This window comes from Megalops cyprinoides, chromosome 8 (genome assembly GCF_013368585.1).
Source record: "Megalops cyprinoides isolate fMegCyp1 chromosome 8, fMegCyp1.pri, whole genome shotgun sequence".
NCBI lineage: Eukaryota > Metazoa > Chordata > Actinopteri > Elopiformes > Megalopidae > Megalops > Megalops cyprinoides.
The window spans coordinates 38,311,815-38,332,293 of NC_050590.1; the positions used below are offsets into that span (position 1 = coordinate 38,311,815).

The window sequence follows — 20,479 nt, forward strand, 5'->3', positions numbered from 1 at the left end:
ACTAAGCTCAGGCAAGTCTTTGACATTGTATATTTTGTTGAAGTTCCACCTGTAGCCCTGTTTTGCTTTCTCATTTGCTTGTCTCACTTGCTGAAGGTCAGGCCATGACGGCTGCAGGTGTGACTCCAGTGTGGGGACTGTTGTCTTGATCTGTCTACCCAACATCAGTTGAGCTGGATTCACCCCAGTGGCTTGAATAGGGGTGGCTCTGTAGCTCATCAGGGCAGTGAATGGGTCTAACTAGGGGTGTTAATAATTAACCATTTAACCATTAAAAAAAACATATATAGAGATCTAGGCTATTATACTGGTTAAGCACATGTAAAGATAAACTCCTTCTTATGAAAAAAAAAACATTTGTTGTATTGGTATTTTTTAATGGGTCATAGACACTTGTCTGTTATAAACAGTACATTTTAACCTTGTCGGTTAACGGCTAATGGTTGGTTAACGAGCGTCAGCTATCGGTCAGAAAAAAAATTCAAAATGAGCATCCCTAGGTCTAGCTGTTTCAAGATCTTTGCAGTCTGTACAGCCCTCTCTGCTTCACCGTTGGACTGAGGATAGTGGAGGCTGGTCGTGACATGTTTGAAGTCATAGTCCTTTACATATTGCTGAAAAGCTCTGACTGAGAACTGTGGTCCATTATCAGTAATGCGGATACAATGGGACAGCCCCATTGCACAAACATGTTTTGCAGTCTCAAGCGCATTGTCTCTCCAGACAAGTCTGGAAGATGTGCTATGTCAATGTATCTGGAGGAGTAATCCACAGCTACTAGATAGTGTTGTTTGTTTATTTCACATATGTCAGCTCCTGTTCTTTCCCACAGGTGGTTAGGTAGTGGAGTTGTCATCAGGAGTTCTCTCCTCTGAGTTGGCCTTGATTACAGACAGTCTTTGCAGCTGTTAACCAACTGTTGGATATCTTTTCCTGTGCCAGGCCACCAAACGCTCATGTGGGCCCTCTCTCTGCATTTGACGATGTCCGGTGACCGCTGTGAATGTCGGCAGGCATGCTGTGGGGAATTACGATTCTGTCGCTATACAGAACTAACTCCTGGGAGATGGATAGGTGCTGTCTTGCATTGTGATATGGTTTCACTGCATGTGGAACATGCATACGCGCATTTCAGTTACGCATATTCTCCCCTACACGCTCCGATTTCAAGTGACGTCACATAAAAAGCTGAAATCCTGTTACATGCTATCAAAACCGATTCCTGACAAGTTTCGCTTTGGAAAAAGCACTAAAACACCACTCTGCCATGTTTTACTTACAATAAACTGCTAACCGTGGAAACAAAACCACGGCTATTTCTGCGCATGAACGAGTGTTGAAATTGATGGCTAAAATGCATGTTTTATTTTGTTTAATTGACACGATCTCAGTAAGGAAACCAAACTATTACCATTTCAATCACACAAGTCAATTACCAAAAATAATTATGCCAAACCTGGCAGCCTGGGTTAGCGGATTCTGTCGTATTTCCGACCAATAATCTGCTGTTGGTGTTATTAGTTACCCAACGTTACTATAAAATGAAATTACCAAATCGTTCCGAGTGAACCTGTGAATGAGAAGCTAATTTGAGAACCTGTGAATGAGAGGCTGGCCAGACATTATTAAGACGTGGCCACAATTTAGTTATCACATTATCGCCTTATTAACTTGTGGCCACACATTACTATCTCATTCCCACACCTTACTAACTCGTGGACACAAGTTATTTTTCCTGTGGCCATGCATTACTATCTCATTCCCACGCATTACTGACTCGTGGCCACGCAATAATATTTTTCCCACCAATGTCACCAGGGGGGCTCCGTGGAAAGGTGTCTTTCATTATAAATGTTTATGCTCCCAAAAAGAAGCATATGGATGTTTTATGTTGTTGACAATCATCTCTGCAAATTAATAAAATTACTGTTAAGAAGATTAAAGAGCAGAGTTTTTATTATTTTGAAATTTTATTTTAGATTTAGAATGTTAATTTGTTGTAAAACATAATACATTTTAATGTAATGTAATTTCACATAACATGAACATTTATTTTTGGCCCACGGCCCTCCATCCAGATTAATTTTTGGCCCTTCATAGGAAAGAATTTGGGCACCTCTGCTCCAGGCCATACAAGAATCTTGAGAATTTCTCGCATGCCCACACAGCAGTGAGGCACTCCTTCTCAAACTGGGCATAGTGTTTCTCGGCATCTGTAAGATGACACCGCCCACACCATAGCTGCTGGCATCCGCACTCACTATGGTGGTCTTCATTACATCATAGAACACCAGCACAGGTGCCTCTGTGATTAAACACTTCACCTCGCTGAAAGCTTCATCCTGCGCCGGACCCCAGGTCCATTCCATGTCTCTTCTCAACATCTCATTGAGCGGCTTTGTGACCTCAGACAGGTGTGAAACGTACCTGCCCAGGTAATGGACTCTTCTTAAGTCTGGGATGTTCTCTAGTGGCTCCAGGAGCGTTATGGCTTCAATCTTGGTCCTGTCAGGACGTATGGCTTCTTCTTCAATGACATACCCTAAGTAGCAAAGCTGGTTCTGTCTCAGTAGACATTTTTCAGTATTCAGCATCAATCCTGCCTTGTCAATTGCGTTCAATGTGCTCTGAAGTCTTTGCTTATGTTCCTCTTGGGTGTTTCCATAGACCAGGATGTCATCCATGAAGACTGCTACTCCTTCTTGGTGCTTCAGGAGCTCTGACATCTCTCTCTGGAAAATCTCTGGGGCACTAGTGATACCAAAGGGAAGTCTGCAGAAAAAATATCTTCCAAATGGCGTTATGAAGGTTGTCAGCTTAGCACTGTCTTCATCTAATGGCAGCTGCCAAAAGCCACTAGCTGCATCAAGAAGCGAAAAAAACCTTGGCATGTGCTAATCTGGGAAGGATGTCATCGATGGTGGGTAGGACATATTTCTCCCTCTTAATGGCCTTGTTCAGCTGTTTAAGGACCACGCAGATCCTCATCTGCCCATTCTTCTTGGGCACGGCTACCATGGATGTGCACCACTCTGTAGGCTCTTTTAGTTCTTCAGTGACACCACGCTAAACCATCCTCTCCAGCTCCATCTTGACTTTTGAAAGCATGGGCACTGACATACGTCTGGCTGTAGTTACACTGTATGTAACAACATTGTCTTTCAAGCAAATTTGTATTGCCTTTATCTTCAAAAGCCCTACCTCTGTGGGAGTTGACAATTTGAGTTCTTCCAGTCTCTTTACCAAACCCATTGCCACAGATGCCTCGCGTCCAAGAGGGTTGTTCACAGTAGGTCCAGTCATTACTTACACCATGAACTTGAGTTGCCTGTTCTTTACAGTAGTTGTGGCTGTGAATTGTCCTCTGCATTGTAGCTTTCCCCCCGGGCTCTCAAGATTTGCTTTGGCAATTCTGAGCTGAGGTTGGTGCTTTAGACTGGAAAAAGTCTTTTCTGAGATGATGCTTATGTCAGCGCCTGTATCAATCTTGAACTCCACTTCTGTGCCTTGTATTGGGAGTGAAACAGTCCATGCACTGTTTGTTTCAACCACTTGCTTCAATTCTCCTAGGAAATGTGTTGCAACGGCGCTCTCTTGTGGTGTGCTTACATCATTGACTTCGTGGGTGCGACATACTGCTGCAAAATGGCCCCTCTTATTACATTTTCGGCATTCTGTGTTTTTAGCAGGACAGTCATCTTTCCTATGGTTTCTGCCACATCTCTTGCATTTTCACTCACTGAAATGTTCTTTCTGGTGATGTCTTAAGCTTGGGTTTCACCCATTTCTACTGTGCTTGGGACTTCCCTTGTCACCATTGTGATGCTGATGTCTTTAAGCTACTTCATTAAGCTGCGTGCTGCCACTAGCCGCCTGCTCACTGACGTGCTCTTTCACTTGCTCTGATTGCCTCACAAGCTCAACTGCTTTGCAGAGTGTCAAATCTGGCATCAACTGGAGCTTCTCAGACAGTTTCCGATCCAAAATCCCAATCAATAATCTGTCGTGAATATGTATTGGCTACTTCGTAAAGGCTACGGAGGTACTCTTCTGCTGATTCGCCATGTTTCTGTGTGCTTGATGGAATCGTGCTTGTGAATCACAGGGCTGGTCTGACACATAAGCAAACTAAGCACCTGCTTAGGGTCCCCAAGAGCATGGTATGATGTAAGCCAGTGGTTCCCAACCTTTTTTCTCTTATATACCCCTTGAGCTGTTTTGCCATGCCAATAGTACCCCCTCCCTCATGGACTTTATCCATGTTTGCTAGCTAGTTGGTTTGCGCGGTTTTGACATGCGTGAACGTGACCTCTTCACAGAGTAGTGTAACAGCTGACACCTGTGGGGGAGAACTAGTTGCAGCATGCACATATCATTTTAGTAATGGGCTTATGAAATGACTTGGAATATTTTCTTATTTTGGAAATAAATTGTAATCCCCAATCTTTCCACGTACCCCCTTACAAGCTGCTCAAGTACCCCTAGGGGTACACATACCCCCAGTTGGGAGCCACTGATGTAAGCAACACAGCTACAACTAATAAAATTGATAATGGGCATGTTAGATTTACAGTAGGTGTGCGAATGATCAAGCATTGACAATAGTCAATAGTATTGGCGGCGCCGAGGTGGTGGGGGCCCCCAAATCAAATTCTGCTTGGGCTGGCCCTGGTGAATCACATTTCCTTTCGGCACAAAATAATTGTCCAGTTGCACATTCTCATAAGTCTCTACTTCTTCTTCTTCAATTTAAAAAGTGAACATTTTATATACTTGTTCTGCTTCTTTCCTGAGTGCATAAGGCAAAGTACAGACCTGTATATCCTCCTCTTCTTTGTTCAGCTTGGTCGCGATTCTGTAGTGGGAGAAACATTGTTTCCAGGCCAGCGTTCGGGATGGCTAAACTCAGGGGTTAAAGTGGGTCGGAACAATCCGGAAAGGTGTTCCAGCACCTTCGATAAATACGTAAATAAATCTGATTGGCAGTTTCATATATAATAATGTCAAGCAAGTTCATTTTTGTGTGCTGCAGCCTGGCGTTCCTTCCAGCTGATGCCATTGAGCTACTCACTCAACAAATCAGAAAGTAATGTCACCCCACAGCTCCACCCCCACACTCAATACACATCCCTTTTCCCGTTCTCATCCCTTCCCTTCAGTAGGTTCATTCGTGCAGATGTCGATAAACTTGCAGTTGCAGTACTTATCATCAGCATCTAACTTGCTACAGAAGGGGAGCAAGCGTAAGCAGAGTTGCTTTTTTCTGAGGTGGTAGGTAATTTCAAACGCAACGTTTCAAACAGAGCTCAACAAATATCACCAAACACACAAGCTGTTTTATGTGCAACTTGGCTATCTGTCTTGCTAGCTACTGGTACAGTATCTGACACTTCGGCTAGCACTTTGACTAGCTTAGCTAGAGTGACGTTAGGTCCCACTCAGAAGCGGAGCTAGCATGGGGGTGAGGGGTGCGACCGCCCCGGGCCCACCACATCCATGGGGCCCACCTGAGCCCACCTGTTCATGCAGATTTTAAAATATATTTTTGTGTGAGTGTGTGTTTGGGTCATGATGCGATAATACCAAAACGGACGAAAAACAGCTCTGCCTCTGCACTTCAGTGCTTCAGGCCAGAGGGAGGGGGTTCCTGACAGAAATCGCAAGCAGCGCTGTCCAGGGAGATAGCCAGGGCACACTTATCGCCCCGACTGGTGGTGCTGGCGATGGCTTTCAGGAATCAACCTACAAGGGCCCTCCTCCCCTGGTCTGTCTGCACTCGCTATCAGCGTGGGCAGGGGGTGATTTTAGCTCCGCCACTGGTCCCACTGCTTGTATGAGGAGCATAAAGTGTCCTCAAAATGGGGATGAGTATTTCCCAGTGAGAAAGTACATTATTCACGTTAATGTGTGATAACTTCACTCTCAAAGATGGAGAAAGATGGAAGAAAGAGAGGACAGAAGAGGAAGATGACAGATTATTTTCATGGGTGAGGACTGCTCAGCAAATGACATTTGATAAACTGGAATGTTATTCATTTTAGGTTTTTTTTTTTTTAATCAGACAGTGGATATGACCATGATGTGATTAAATGATAATCATTTTTGTGTTATTTAAAGGCTGTGTGAGAATGCTGTACAGTTTAAACAAGTGCAGGCTATTGAACTGGGTAGTTTGCAGTATTGTGATAAAGTTTACAGTAATGGACTAATTTGTTCTGGTGCAGGGCAGGCTGTGGTATCCATGGTGACTGTTAGGTTACGTCAAGGGCAGCAGTCATTAGTTTGAATTTAAGCTGATGATGCTCTTTAGTATCCCTTGCCAAATTCCACTTTTACACTATGGCTAGGGGTTGGAAAGCAGCCATGATAGTATGATAGCCCATGTAACATCTGCTAATATATTGTAGAATGCAGTTGGCTAATTCCACAAAGAGCAGTAAACCTCAGAGTAAACCACAGCAGTACAGCCCAGAGTAGCAGCAGCAGCACAGCCTAGAGCTACAGCAGCGGCAGTGTCACAAACAATCAGTTGCAATACTTGAAAAGAGATCAGAAGAAGAGTTAGATTGAAGTTTACTAAAGGCACAAAAGGAGTTAACCTCTTCAACAAAATCTGTATTCAGAACAGCTTATTATATTGCAAAACATAACAGGCCCTTCACAGACCATCCAGAACTTCTTGACTTGCAAAAGTCAAATGGTCTCAACGTTGGCAGAGTACTGCACTCCAGTGTCACATGTGCAGATATCATACAATTTGTTTCAAAAGAAATGAAAGATGGATTAATGGCAATCATAAAGTCGACAAGGCCAAAACTCACCATTCTCATTGATGAGAGCACTGCTTTGAGCAAGAAATCTTGCCTGGTTGTGTACCTGAGGTGCTCAGTTAATAATTCTGAGCCAACTACTTTTTTTTTTTGACTTGGTGGAACCTGGATCTACTAATGCAGAAGGCATTACTGAGGCTCTTTTGAACTGCTTAATAAGTCATGGCTTTGATGATGCCTTTCTAAATGAGTGTTTGGTTGAGTTTTGCTTTGATGGAGCTTCAGTGATGTTGGGGAGAAAGGCTGGAGTCCTTACCAGGCTGAAAAGCAAGTTCCCAAGTCTGATTGGCTGGCACTGTTTAAACCATAGACTGGAGCTGTCTGTTGGGGATGCTGTCAAGTACTGCACTGAAATTAATCATTTTTCAAGTTTTATCAACAAATTATATTGTCTGTACCACCAGTCCCCTAAAAATCTGAGAGAACTGAGCACTGCATTCTCAGAAATAGGCATTTTGATTAAAAAGATTGGTTGAGTCCTAGGTGTGAGGTGGGTGGCCTCATTTATACAGAGCAGTGAACGCTGTTTGGACAATGCATGGTGCTCTTTATTCTCATTTGTGCAGGGCTAGTGAAGATACTGAACGCAATTCAAATGACAGATGCATGTTTGAGGGACTTGCTACAAAGCTGTCTTCAGGTAACTTCATAAAGAACATGGAACTTATGCTTGATGCTCTGGAGGAGCTCAAAGATTTTTCTGAAAGTTTGCAGTCAAGGGACATAACATTATCTCATGCTGTGAACATGATTAAGAAGCAAATTGATGTTTTTCTGGCCAGACAACACAATCCCGGACCACACTTCAGGCTGCTGAAGCTGTTGAATATGGAAGCTTCCATGGGGTAATAGTGCCAAATGACTCAAGGCAGAAATCAATCAACCCCCAGAAATTTTATGAAGCACTCACTGACAGCATGCGCACATGAATGGTGACTGAGGATGAAACATCACTTTTTGACCAAATCAACGTTCTTATGCCAAAAGCATGGCCATCACCTTTACTAGTGTTTTATAGGGAGGAGGACATAAGACAGCTCTGTGATCTTTTTGACATCAGCTTTTCTGGTGTCAGACAGAGATACAGAGGTTTCAACGAGCATCCAGAAATTCCCGTGACTGATGGGCTGCTGAAACTGCAACAAGCAGTAAAATCACTTGTTGTACACAACTACAAATCAACAAGGTGTCAGCACTTATGTTCATTTCTTTGCTTGGGCCTCCTTTGGAACAGTGGGATCCAGGAAAATATGTCAAGAAATGGGTGCTTAAAGGAAAGTCATCTGATCACATAGCCTGTCCACAAAGAAAACAAGTCCACCGGAGCTCACAGTACAGATCAATTTGGGAGTTATTTTGAGGTGAGTCACTTTTACCCGCTGTATGCCCTGATTTATAATGGGATTCGCCCCGCTAAAAACTTTGGGTCTCAGATTTAAAGAAGAGGAGAATATGGCTAAGCGACACCATTGCTGCTAACGATGAGCTTGCTATTGCTGATAGTGATGATTGCTAAAGATGAGCTTGCAAGTTAGCTGATATTCACTCATGTCACGCTGCAGCGAGAACGAGGCAGAGGTGGTAGCTGTGACGTCACGTTCTGTTACATTGCATGGAGTACAATGTAAACATACAGTTTCAGTGTCAATAACGTAAAGATGGCTTGGACAATGAGCCTTGAGTCTGTACCATCATTCACAATGACTGATGTTGAGAAGTGGGCTGGAGAAGGGAATCATATCCCAAGATCAGTATTACTGAAAGGTTACAGCAACTGGATAGAGGGCTACATCAATAATATAGAAGGTAAGTAAACAATCGGTGCGCTAGCTTAGCAAACGTGAAAATACTGGTAGCGTGAAGAGCTAACTTCAGTCATAGCCTAATATATACTTCTCACTACAGTGAAGACATGAAATATGATGTAGGCCTATGTTTTATGTAATGTTACATTGTGTTTTAATGTGTTCAGTGTTCATCCTTATTATCTTCATCATGCTTATACACATAAAAATGCGTAATGTCAGATAATGATTACCTCTTGTGGCGCTGAATTATCCTTCTGGTTTTCGGGTGACACCATGAAAACACAGTCGGCACACTCCCACTCTTAAGTTTCTTTAAACCGGTGAGCGACCTGACTCTACAGTCATCAGTAAAGTGTTTGGAGCACATTCTTGTGTTGTCCATAATCTGAGATGAGAGATGTATTATCAGTATTAGCACGTAAAATAGTTCACTTTTATTTATTAATTTAGTTGCAAAGGTAACTTTCCACGTTAGCTAACGTTATAACTAAGTTTGCTGCACTCGATGGTGCTTCGGCATCTATCGACCACATACATTAGCCAACACTGAAAGTACGATAGCTTATCTCGTTGCATTACTTCATAGTTAATGGTCCAACATCACGCCTTATTTTGACAATCCACTGCCGACAGGTGTCCTTGTCTTTTGGGAAACGATAAAAAGACAGCTCTTTGGTAAGAATGGCAGCCTGGCACACAGCAGTTAGCCATGGCTTGTCAATCGCTCGCTTCACTCACTGCAACTTTCCGACGAACTTGCTTGTTCCTACAACTTCAGCCTCGTTTTCGCGCATAAAATATTCAAAATGCCCGCCACGTGACATGAGCGAATGCCAGCTAATCAGCCCACACGTTTGCAAAGAGGAAGGAGAATCTTTTAGGCTATGGATTCAGTACACTCAGTTCACCTCAAAGATTCGTTCGTTCACGAACTGCACATCCGAGAGACTCGCCCGATGTCTCGCAGACGGTCGACAGATATCTAGCAGGCTAAATATCCTGACCTGTCGGGAAGTCTAAAAACTGTAGTGTGAAAAGTGTTGTGACTGGAAGTGAGTGCGGCGACGAGCTGCGGCGAATGAGAGCGCAATACACGGGGTGAGGGGAAATCCGGGGGAGGAGTTGTAGGTACAACATTAGGTAGGTACAACAGTAGCCATTTTTGGAAGAAAAAAAAATCCATGTCTCGCGTGTGTTTTCGTGAAAAAAAAAACGTAGTTTGGAGGCCAGACAGACTCGTCGGAGATTCCTCCTGGTGAAAAATCTTGGAATGGACGTGTGACCCCCTGTCGCTGATCAGTCATGTAGTGTGCAAACCACAATGACCTCAAGATTCCCGATTACAAGACAGCAAGTTGTGTAGTGTGAACAGTACAGCGATTTGACGACTTTGAAAGTCATGTAGTGTGAACCTGGTCTTACCCGTACGCTCACTCGGGGTCAGTTGTGCGGCCATGTTCGATAAATTATCTCCGCTGATTGGCGAAACGTATAAAATGGGAAGAAATGATTTATCACCTATTTCGGAACAGTGGGGATTACCTAAGAAATGGAAGAGTGCTCTTCAGAGTAGAAACCACATCACCAGCAAGAATTGTTTTGGCTGTAAACACGCTGGCACACCTCATATGATAAATTCCCTTAATTAAAACTGAGTGACGTTTACAAATCATATGTCCGAGTATTTAAGTACAGTACATAAAGTACATTAAGTACAGTACAGTGAGTGGAGACAAATACGGAAAATACGGGAAAACATCTTGAGGTGGTACATTTTCTCAACGATAAGAGCATTTTGTTGTGCGATATGGCAACCCTACGTGGATGCTCCGGGAGGATAGTTGTAACGCATGCGTATGGCAGGATAATGTCTCTAATATGTGTTGCTATCTTACAAAGTGTAGGCTAATTTGTCTAATTTCATTATTCCTTGCTCCGTAAATGCACCAGCAAAAGTCATTCTAGTCAGTAAGTTGGACATCCAAATCATTTTTTACCCGCGGGCACCCGATGTGTGGGAGAAATTTGGCGTTATCTCAGATAACGAAAACAACATTGTTAAAGGCTTCACAGCGTGTAAAACCTGTCTTAAAGTTTTAGTGTATGATAGCCGCAAATGTGGCACTTCATCGCTGAAGAAGCACGCAGAGGATTGTGGTATCAAACCACCAGGAGCGGAGGAGTCAACAGAAACCGTTAACAGCGGATGATGTGCTTTTTTTACACAGCAATCTAAAGCACCACACCAAAGACCAGATAGTCTAATGTCCCCCGCGTAGGAAAAGGTAGGCCAAAATTGCCCCCATTCAATCAAAGAAGACTGGACAGTGCCACGTCTTAGGCCCATAGTCTAATTGTATAAAGTTTAATAGCCTGATGCGTAGACCGGTAATGCAGGCTACATTGTTTGTGTACTTGATAGGCTACGGTCGCCTAAAGGGTTCATTTTCATACGACCGGGCCATTCCTCCATTTAATGTAGGCTACCTGGATACCTTATTTTAGTTACTACTGTTAATTGAAGGCCTGTTAATTTTATTTTTGTGCATGGCGGTGACTGAAGCCTAATTTGTCTGATAGTAGCCTAGAGGCTATTTTGTGGCAATAGCCTATTTATTTGTGTTGCAGCCATGTCTGGATTATGGTCGGATCTGTTTGCTGACTGTTAAAATATTTCCGCAGAGTATTGCCTAAATATTGTGGTAGCCAAAGCCAATTAAGTTTTCATCATGCAGGCTGTGCCTTTTCAACTTCAGCTGAAGTTAAACTTGCCGTGTTTGTATGACGTGGCAATAAACTTTTTCTTAAATGTATGCTATCTGATGTGACTAATTTTCATTCGGGTGCGGGTCGGGTGTCGGTATTAATTTATAGCGGGTCGGATCGGGTGCGGAATTTAATTTGCACTGCTGTCGGAAAACGGGTCGGATGCGGTTTTTAAGTATGGCGGGTACGGGCGGGTGCGGTTTACAAAATAAGACCCGTGCACACACACCCAAAAACTGGGACGGACAGGTACCGGAAAACCGCGTGTTATGAATTGTTCATTGGCTAGGGTCTTATTTTAAGATAATGTTATCTTGCTACTCCGACGAAAGTTAAGACAGCATCAAGATAGCCTGATAGTAACGCAAGTTTACATACTCTAACGTGAAAGAATGTCTCACATAGCCATCGAATTGGTTACCTTACTCTAGGAATTGTAGTTTATTCCTGATATGAAAAGTGGATGTGGAAATGTAAAGATTAATTTTATACTGCCTGGTGTGAGAATTTGTGTAAAACATCTCTAGAATTTTAAATTGTTTTGTTTGTGAAAGAATAATGGGTTGTGGCCTTTTTAGTATCCTTTACTGTTAAATACAAATAAAGCTGAATGACATGTGTCATATATGTATGAAATGTTTGCTAAATTCCACATCCCCCACACTTTTGTTTAAAGCTAAGTCACACTGTTAGTAAATACTAGTAAGTTGGAATATAGAAAGATAGGAGGTGATATTAGTCCAATGAGACGTACTACAAGAGCATGGCTACACAATGCGTATCGTTTGTCTGGCCTGCAGTTTGCCCAGTGGGAGGTACTGAGTGATGCAGCGCGTCCTGGAGCAGCGTGTGCTGAGGCTGCTGCTCTTCCATCTGCATTGGGGAAGGCCAGTTCTGGGCAGGTGGAGATGTTCCTCAGCTGAGCACCCTCCACAGACCGAGCCACCTTCCCAGACAAGGCTCCACCCTCTGAACATTCAGATGCTCTCCAGCTGAGCAGATTTTCCGTGGACCAGTGCAGAGTCACAGGGAGGAAGAGGTGTAGCGCAGCGTGAGACGCCTGCAGAAACATGATCTGTGGGGCCGGGAGACGCCACTGCTGCCTGATGTGGAGCTACGTCTTCCCCACATGTACGGCAATACATTGACGAGCACTTCCGCATCCTGGCTCAGAAACAAAGCCTACCCTACCTAGAGGCAGCCAGTCTGCTCCTGAAGGCCCCCCTGCCCCCCTCCCAGTGGAGTGGGCCTGGGAGGCAGGCTGGACTCGATATGACCCAGGCACGATGAGCAGGGTGGAATTCCCAGAGGAGCAGGCACTGGTGTTTGATGTGGAGGTGTGCATGTCACAGGGCCACTGCCCCACCCTGGCTATAGCCGTTTCACCAACTTCCTGGTAAGAAAGGAGTTCCACACACCGCCTGAGGCATATTGTATGAATACACATTACAGCTATACTGGAGGTTGTGGTGGAAAATTTCTGACTAAGTGTATACCCCATATGTAAATTTCCATTTTGCATAAATTTCCAAGCATTTCCACTTTCACCCCACCAGAGAAAAGCGGAGCTTGATGTGGTACGATTAAGCTTGTTACTTGGTGGAGATAAATTATTGCCAGCAAACGTCATAAGCATTGCTAATAGATGTTAGTTTTGTTCATTTATTGAGTGACCATCAGTATGGCTTTAGAGAAAATAGGTCCACTTCAACAGCAGTGATGGAACTGGTAGAAGAGATTTCTACTGCAGTGGACAACAAGGAATATACTGTGGGAGTGCTTGTAGACTTAAAAAAAGCATTCGATACTATTGATCATGACTTAATGAAGAAACTGGAGAGATATGGTGTAAGAGGGATAGTATAGTCATGGCTAAGAAGTTACCTAGATAACAGATATCAATATGTCCAAATAAATAAATCAAAACAAATAAAGTCAAATCTGATTTGATGAGGGTCACTTGTGGGGTTCCACAAGGTTCAGTGCTAGGCCCCAAACTGTTTATAGTGTATATAAATGATATTTGTAAAGTGTCTAAATTGTTAAAATTTGTTTTATTTGCTGATGACACTACCCTATTTTGCTCTGGGAAAGGTTTGGAACGACTTCTGAATACAGTAGAAAGGGAATTGAAAGTATTAAAGAAATGGTTTGATATTAACAAGTTATCATTGAATTTAAGCAAAATAAAGTTTATAATATTTGGTAATCGGCAAATCAATAGTCAAGCTAAAATTATGATCAATGATGTTGAAATAGAGAGAGTGTATGAAAATAAATTTCTGGGCATAATAATTGATCATAAATTATGTTGGAAACCACATATAAATAATGTAAAAACAAAAATGTCCAAAACCATTGCAATATTAAATAAAACTAAAGATATCTTGAATCAGAAATCACTATGTATACTGTATTGTTTTCTCATAGTCCCATACATTACCTACTGTGTGGAGGTGTGGGGAAACACGTACAAAACCATCACAAATCCAATTTTCATGCTACAGAAGAGAGCCATAAGAATTGTAAGTCAATTATTATGAACCAACCAATGAACTATTTATTAACTTACATACTTTAAAATTTTGTGATCTAGTTGATCTTAAAACTGCACAGATAATGTACAAAGCACAAAACAAGTTACTTCCTAACTGTATTTAGAGGTTGTTTCAAATCAGAGAGAGGCAGTATGAACTTAGGGGAATATATATATTTAAAAAAGGAAAGGTAAGAACAAATGTAAAAGTAAAAAATAGATGTATATCTGTCAAAGGGGTAAAATTGTGGAGTAGTTGTGACAAGGAGTTAAGAATGTGTAGCTCACTTTGTGAATTTAAAAAATGTTTAAAAATAAGGTGGTAAACAAATATATAACTGAGATATGATCAGTATTGTGTTTGAATCGTTTGGAACTTTTGTTTTTGCTTTGGTATTGTTTTGTCTTTGTATAGCCTAAACCCAGCAGAGAAAGGGTGGCCTATCAGAACATGTTATGTAAAAAGGGTAGGCAAAATAAGCTAAAGCTTCAGCCTACACCTTTTCAGTCAATATTTGTTGTTGTTTTTCCTTTTAATTTAATGAGTTATTGTTATTTATTTATTTCTATGTGTATTCATTTTGCAAATTTGTTAATAAGGACCGAAATAAACTACTGCTACTACTACTACTACTGTTTTAACCACAGTTATTGCCATATTAACTGAATTTATTGATATGTCAGCCATATACTTTATCTTTACTGTGCATGTGGAGGTCTGGAAGTGTATAAGTAAACCAGATGGTTTAATATGTTAGCTTTAAATATATATATATATATATATATTCCCTATTATACTTTATATGCATGTGAGTAAAAACTAAAAGGAAGGGTCAGAAGAGTAGAGAAGACTGCGGGAGGGGTAAGCAGCTGTGAGCTCTGAGGCCTGCTTGGAGGATGGACCTTGAGTGTAAGATAAAAGAGTTGGACTCTGTAAAGGGGGGGGACTGCTGAACAGGGATTCTTCATGGAATGTAGCCAAGGCAGAACCAGTCAAGAAGGGATAGTTATTTTTATACATAGATTAGGTATGCATGGCCTCGGCAATATTGGAGGGCAGATGAAGCAGGATTGATATTCTTTAATAATTTTTTATACTAGATATGTGCGGCCTTGGAGATAACAGTGTACAGCTAAGGCGGGATAATTATTTTTTATTAGACAGGTGTGATCTTGGAAACAATAGTGTACAGAAAATGTGTTATGAAACTGAAGGAGGGGGTCTGAGTTTAGGGTCCAGGAGGAGCTAAGGGAATAAGCATAAAAAAGAGATGCATTTGGGGGTTTTTTCGGAATGCTTGGGGAGAGTGAATGTGTGTGTTGCTCTGTGCAGACCAGCCCGGTTTGTGATTTGTGCACATATACAATAAACCAATTGCATCAGACTCTGAAGATTATTTTCTGTACGTGTTTTCTGCATTTATTTTATAACATTGTTTAATTCAGAATTGTTACAGCACAAGTGTGGAGGGAGCCTCCAGTCCAACTGGCCCAGACTGGAAGGGGTTTTTCCTACCACAAGGTGTTTCCACTGACCCACCTTAGCTATGGGTCAGCTGTACCAGAGATGAGCTGAGGCATTTCCCTAGCAGTATGTTAGCCAGTCCCAGGTATGACAGTTCGCTCGCCCCTAGCTTGGACAAAACAAGTGGGAGTGTTTATCCTGTCCAAAAGACTACAGACATTGGCTGTGTCCCAATGCTAAGTCAGCTGCCTGCTGTCTGCATCCTTAGAAGTGAGCTCCCTTATAAGATAGCATGCCAACGGTAGCAAAATCAGGACACACTTTGAAGGCAGGATGATGTCACAGATCATTCACATCCCTGGAGAGAAAATTAGTAACATTGTAACAATGTAACATTTGTGTAACTAAATAACTAGCCACTAGATCAGTTACTTTTTTCAATTTAATCAGATTATCATGTTAAGTATTTCAGAAGCTGTAAAAGACTTCACCTTTGTTCGATGGACAACCAAACTACCACTACGTTAGCTAGATAGCTAGCTTGTTCTATTGGAAAGTAATGCAATTACTAGCAAGCTAGCTAGTTCACGGAAAGCTCACCGAGGCTTAAAAACATTACGTACATTATTCCAGTGTATTAAATTCTTACAACGTATTTTTTTGATATAACCGCAACAAATTACTGAGTTTGTATACGGACATTTATAATGAGCTCCTCTACTACCACTGTGGTGTTTTCAGCCTCCATCAATTTAACGGAAGTTGAGAAGCCTGAGGTAATTGCAAAGACTTATGGAATACCCTACCTGGCAAAGGATACATCGGATGCTGCCTTCAAACTTAACCGAAATAAGGCACCTTAGAAGGGCGCATTTTATGATGACTTTGGTTTGGGACATGCCTACGAAGGGCAAGTGTGCAAAATTGTGAAAATAGTGAAAATGCTCCCTTCAAATGCTGCCTTTTAAGGCAGCTGACTTCGTATTGAGACACAGCCGGAGAGTGTCTTTAGTACTTACTCACCCATCACCTGTAATAGATCATATTAGACATGAACGTTTACCTCCCAAGGTGTATGCTGGATGTGCATGTAATTCACTATTCACTGTGATGTTGTTTATGAAATACCAAAAGTAGACATATCTAGATTCTACCTCCATTAGAAACTAGCAAACACACACATATTTGGTTGAGAGACCTCATTTATTACTCACAAGTGTATTATTTGTGATTTTAGGCATTGCAAGAGAAGCTCAGCTCTAAAGATCTTGAGCAGAAGATGAGATTCCATCAGTTGTAATGCAGACTGCAATTTTGGCTCACATGAAAATGCCACATATAAGTGTCTGATATGGGTGCAGGGAGCTCACTCTGAGCTAAGGCTGAGTCTTACATCCCAGGGTCAAAACTAGTTGTCATTGGCAGACGGTAACCGGGATCATTTTGATTTTTCAGGCATCTACCAGTTACTTGGATGACGTCAGTAGAGTAATGCCTACGCTCCAAAAAGTTCCAATTCCATTATAGTGCACTGTGTGAGTTGTAGAGCAAAAATTGTCATTGACTGCTTCAGCACTCCTGTGGTAATGCAGAAGTTGTGGTAAGACAAGTTTGGAGTAGCTGTTGATTCCAAAACAGGGTTACATGAAGGTGAAACAAAGCACATACGGCTAAGGTGTGTCAACAGAAACATGCTAAGACTTATCTGTACATGAATGTATTATAACCCTTAAACACACATTTAAATGTATACATGTGTTGGTGTTTTGTTGTTCTGGTTGTGGTTAACATGCATATCTGTGTGTCAGGTATTCCTGGTGTAGTCAAAGGCTGATCGAGGACAGATACACCTGGTCCAGTCAGCTGACCCTGACTGACCTCATTCCCGTGGAAACACTGCCCAACTCCAGCCGGACCCCTGGAGGCCAGTGGAGGGAGAGACCGGTGGTGGGACACAATGTCACCTTCAACCGTGCTCACATCAAGGAGCAGTATCTGCTGAGGTGAAGGGCACTGCAGGGCTTCTTCTATATGCTGTCTGTCAACAGCAAGGCATTGTGGGTAATGAGCTGGACTTAAAGGTTGCATGTTGAAATCCCACATGGTATTGCAACATGGAGCAGAATATGTAACCAGAACTGCTTCCAGAAGTAAAAATGTATGTAATATTGGTCATCCTGTAGAAGGCCATTTGGTGAGAAAACTAGATCTTTCTGTTAGAACCCACTAGCTTCCCCCTCTTCTGTCTCTGTGCGTCTCTCTGCAGGACCTGATGAGGTACTGTGCCCTCGATGTCAAGGCCACACATGAGGTGTTCACAGAGCAGTTGCCCTTCTTCATGGAGAGGTAAAGTACCACAGCTGCACACACCTCTATACCACACACCTATATACCTGTCCACCACAGTAACCTCCTCTATACCACACACCTCTGTATCACAGAGCTACTCTGTACCACAAACCCCCTCACAGACACACATATCTGTTCCCCATAAGTGTCCTCACCCTGTGACATTGGCTGGGATGCTGGAGATGAGTGTGTCCTATCTTCCTGTGAATCAGAACTGGGGACGATATTTGGAGGATGCACAGGGCACATTTGAGGAACTGCAGAGAGAGATGAAAAAGTCTCTGATGAACCTGGCAGATGATGCTTGCCAGTTGATCCAGGATCAGTGGTTAGAGAACAGGGCTACTCCATGGAGCTCAGAAACATTTTCTACAGCACTGACTGTGTATAATCACATTGAAGAGTAAGTGTGTCTCAGCTATAAGGAGGATCCCTTGCTATGGGACCTGGAATGGGATGTCCAGGAGTTTAAACAGCAGGGCCCCCCTGGAGGAAGAGGATGGCATAGCACCCCCCTCTAGCAGGGTGTTACTGCAGCAACTCAAAGAGACAGTGAGCTGCCTGCCCAAGAGGAGACAGCACCTGCCTGGGCATCCCATGTGAGTAACACCCCCTGCAGCTGATCCAGAATCAGTCACTATCAGTATCCTGAATGTGTAATATACCTATTAAACTGGTTCAGCATCAGTCAGTGCAGTGTATTACAACATAATCTCTCCTAACGGTCTGCCGAGGGGCCAGTGGGCTTCAAGACTGATCAACAAACATAAATAGATACCTTCAAGATTAAAAAATAAGATGAGCAGAATTAGTTACATAGCTAAGTGAAAAGAACACATTGACTGCAAGCATAAGAACTCATAATCTTAGTTTTTAAATATGTATGTAAATGCACATTGTTACGGCCCGGTCTAGGGTCAGACCATAACAGGGAAAAAAGGGGAGACCACAGTCGCGAACACTGGGAAACGTGTAACAGAATTTATTACACTAACATTTAAAGACAAAAAAACATAAATAAAGTGGGTAACAGGGAACACAACCTCAGGAGTTGACAAGCCAAAATAACAAACAAAACACACTCTAACTAATGAGAGAGGGAAACTAACTGACCTAACAAAATAAATCTCAAAACAAAAGATACAGTAAAACTTCCCTTTCTCCCTTCCTAACGAAACCAACGTGAAAAAAAGAGATGGAAAAGAAAATGGCATCGACTCCCTACTTCCCACACCCAACCACAGTGTCACGAAGACCAAAAGCAATACTCACAAATACACATGGACGAGAACCTAAGCATACGCACAACAATGTACAATTAACAATCACAAAATGCATAAACGACAAGTGGTCTCTTCCCTTGCACTGACTGAGCCTCTTTGAAGGGAGCGGGCCGGCCAGGAAATTATGGAAGGCTCCAATCACAGGCGAGGGGAGGAGACACCCAGCGAAGGACACACCTCGGGGAAGGCATGAGACGGACCTGGGAAAAACGTAAAACGACGCAACGCACACAGCTGGAGCAAAAACACATACATCGGGGAAAATGAACAAACACAAACACAAACAGTAACGACCATGGTTGTAACAACATGACATCTGTACAGTAAACACACATGATGACATCAAAACTCCCCATCCCTAGATGCTATCGTAAGCTGTGTGAGGATGTCGGAGGATGCATGGTCCCCTGGGGTGAGCCTGATCAGCCTGCAGATGAGAGTGGCTCCGAAGTTGATGGGAATGCAGTGGGATGGCTTTCCTCTGCACTACACAGAGCAGCATGGATGGGGCTACCTGGTCCCTGGCTGCAGGGATAACCTGAAGCATGTGGATCACAGCAAGGGACTTGTGTGTCCACACAGGTATGGCCAGACACATGTGGCTCGCAGCAAACCTACCAGGGCCAGAGTGCCCATTGGGTTGTGGGTGTTTCCAGGGCCATCGAGAGAGCATATAGGGAGAAGTGTGAGGGGCGGGGCCAGGAGGTGCCAGAAAATGAGGATATGTCAGCCTCAGAAGACTTCATGCTGACAGACAGCAACATGTGGCAGATGGGAGGAAGCACATGCACTGTGATGTCTGTGATCTTTGACTGCTACCTGAGAACTCTCCGTACTGGCATGCAGTGCTGCGCTCTGAGATGCCTTTCCTCTCTCTGGATGTAGGTGGAGGAGCTGAGTCGCCTGGACAGCATGGGTGAGGAGGACATGGGGGCAAAGAAGAGAGGCAGGAAGACTGTGGTGCAGGTTTACCTGTGTTAGATTCATGTCTGTTAGATGTATGGGGTCTGTTAGGTGTACCAGTTCTGTGCTATCCAAGCTCTAATGCTGTTCTGTTAAAGGAACCAGAGGCCCTGCCTGGTGAGAGCCAGTGTCCCTATCACCATGGTAATGGACCATACAATGATGTCAATATTTCTGGATGCTGGTTTTTTAAACTCCCTCATAAGGTGAGACAACACACACACATACACACACATAGTTGTAAGAACAGAACTGCATGAATGTTGCAATTTGATGCCAGGATGGAAATGGTAACAATGTGTGCAGCCCTGTGTGGGATTTCCTGTCCAAAATGGAGGATACAGAATACAGAATGCCTTTCTTGTCATTGTATTAAAAATACAACGAAATTGCAGTGCTGCTCTCGTAAGGCGCATCCATAAAACACACAGTAGAACACATTCACTCAATAAATACTTCACTTAAACTCATTCACCCAA

At 42.9% G+C, this 20,479-nt stretch overlaps 1 pseudogene; it reads left to right on the top strand.

Annotated features, from left to right (window-relative positions):
- The first annotated feature begins 12,218 nt into the window (after positions 1-12,218).
- LOC118781693 lies at positions 12,219-20,479 on the top strand (annotated as a pseudogene).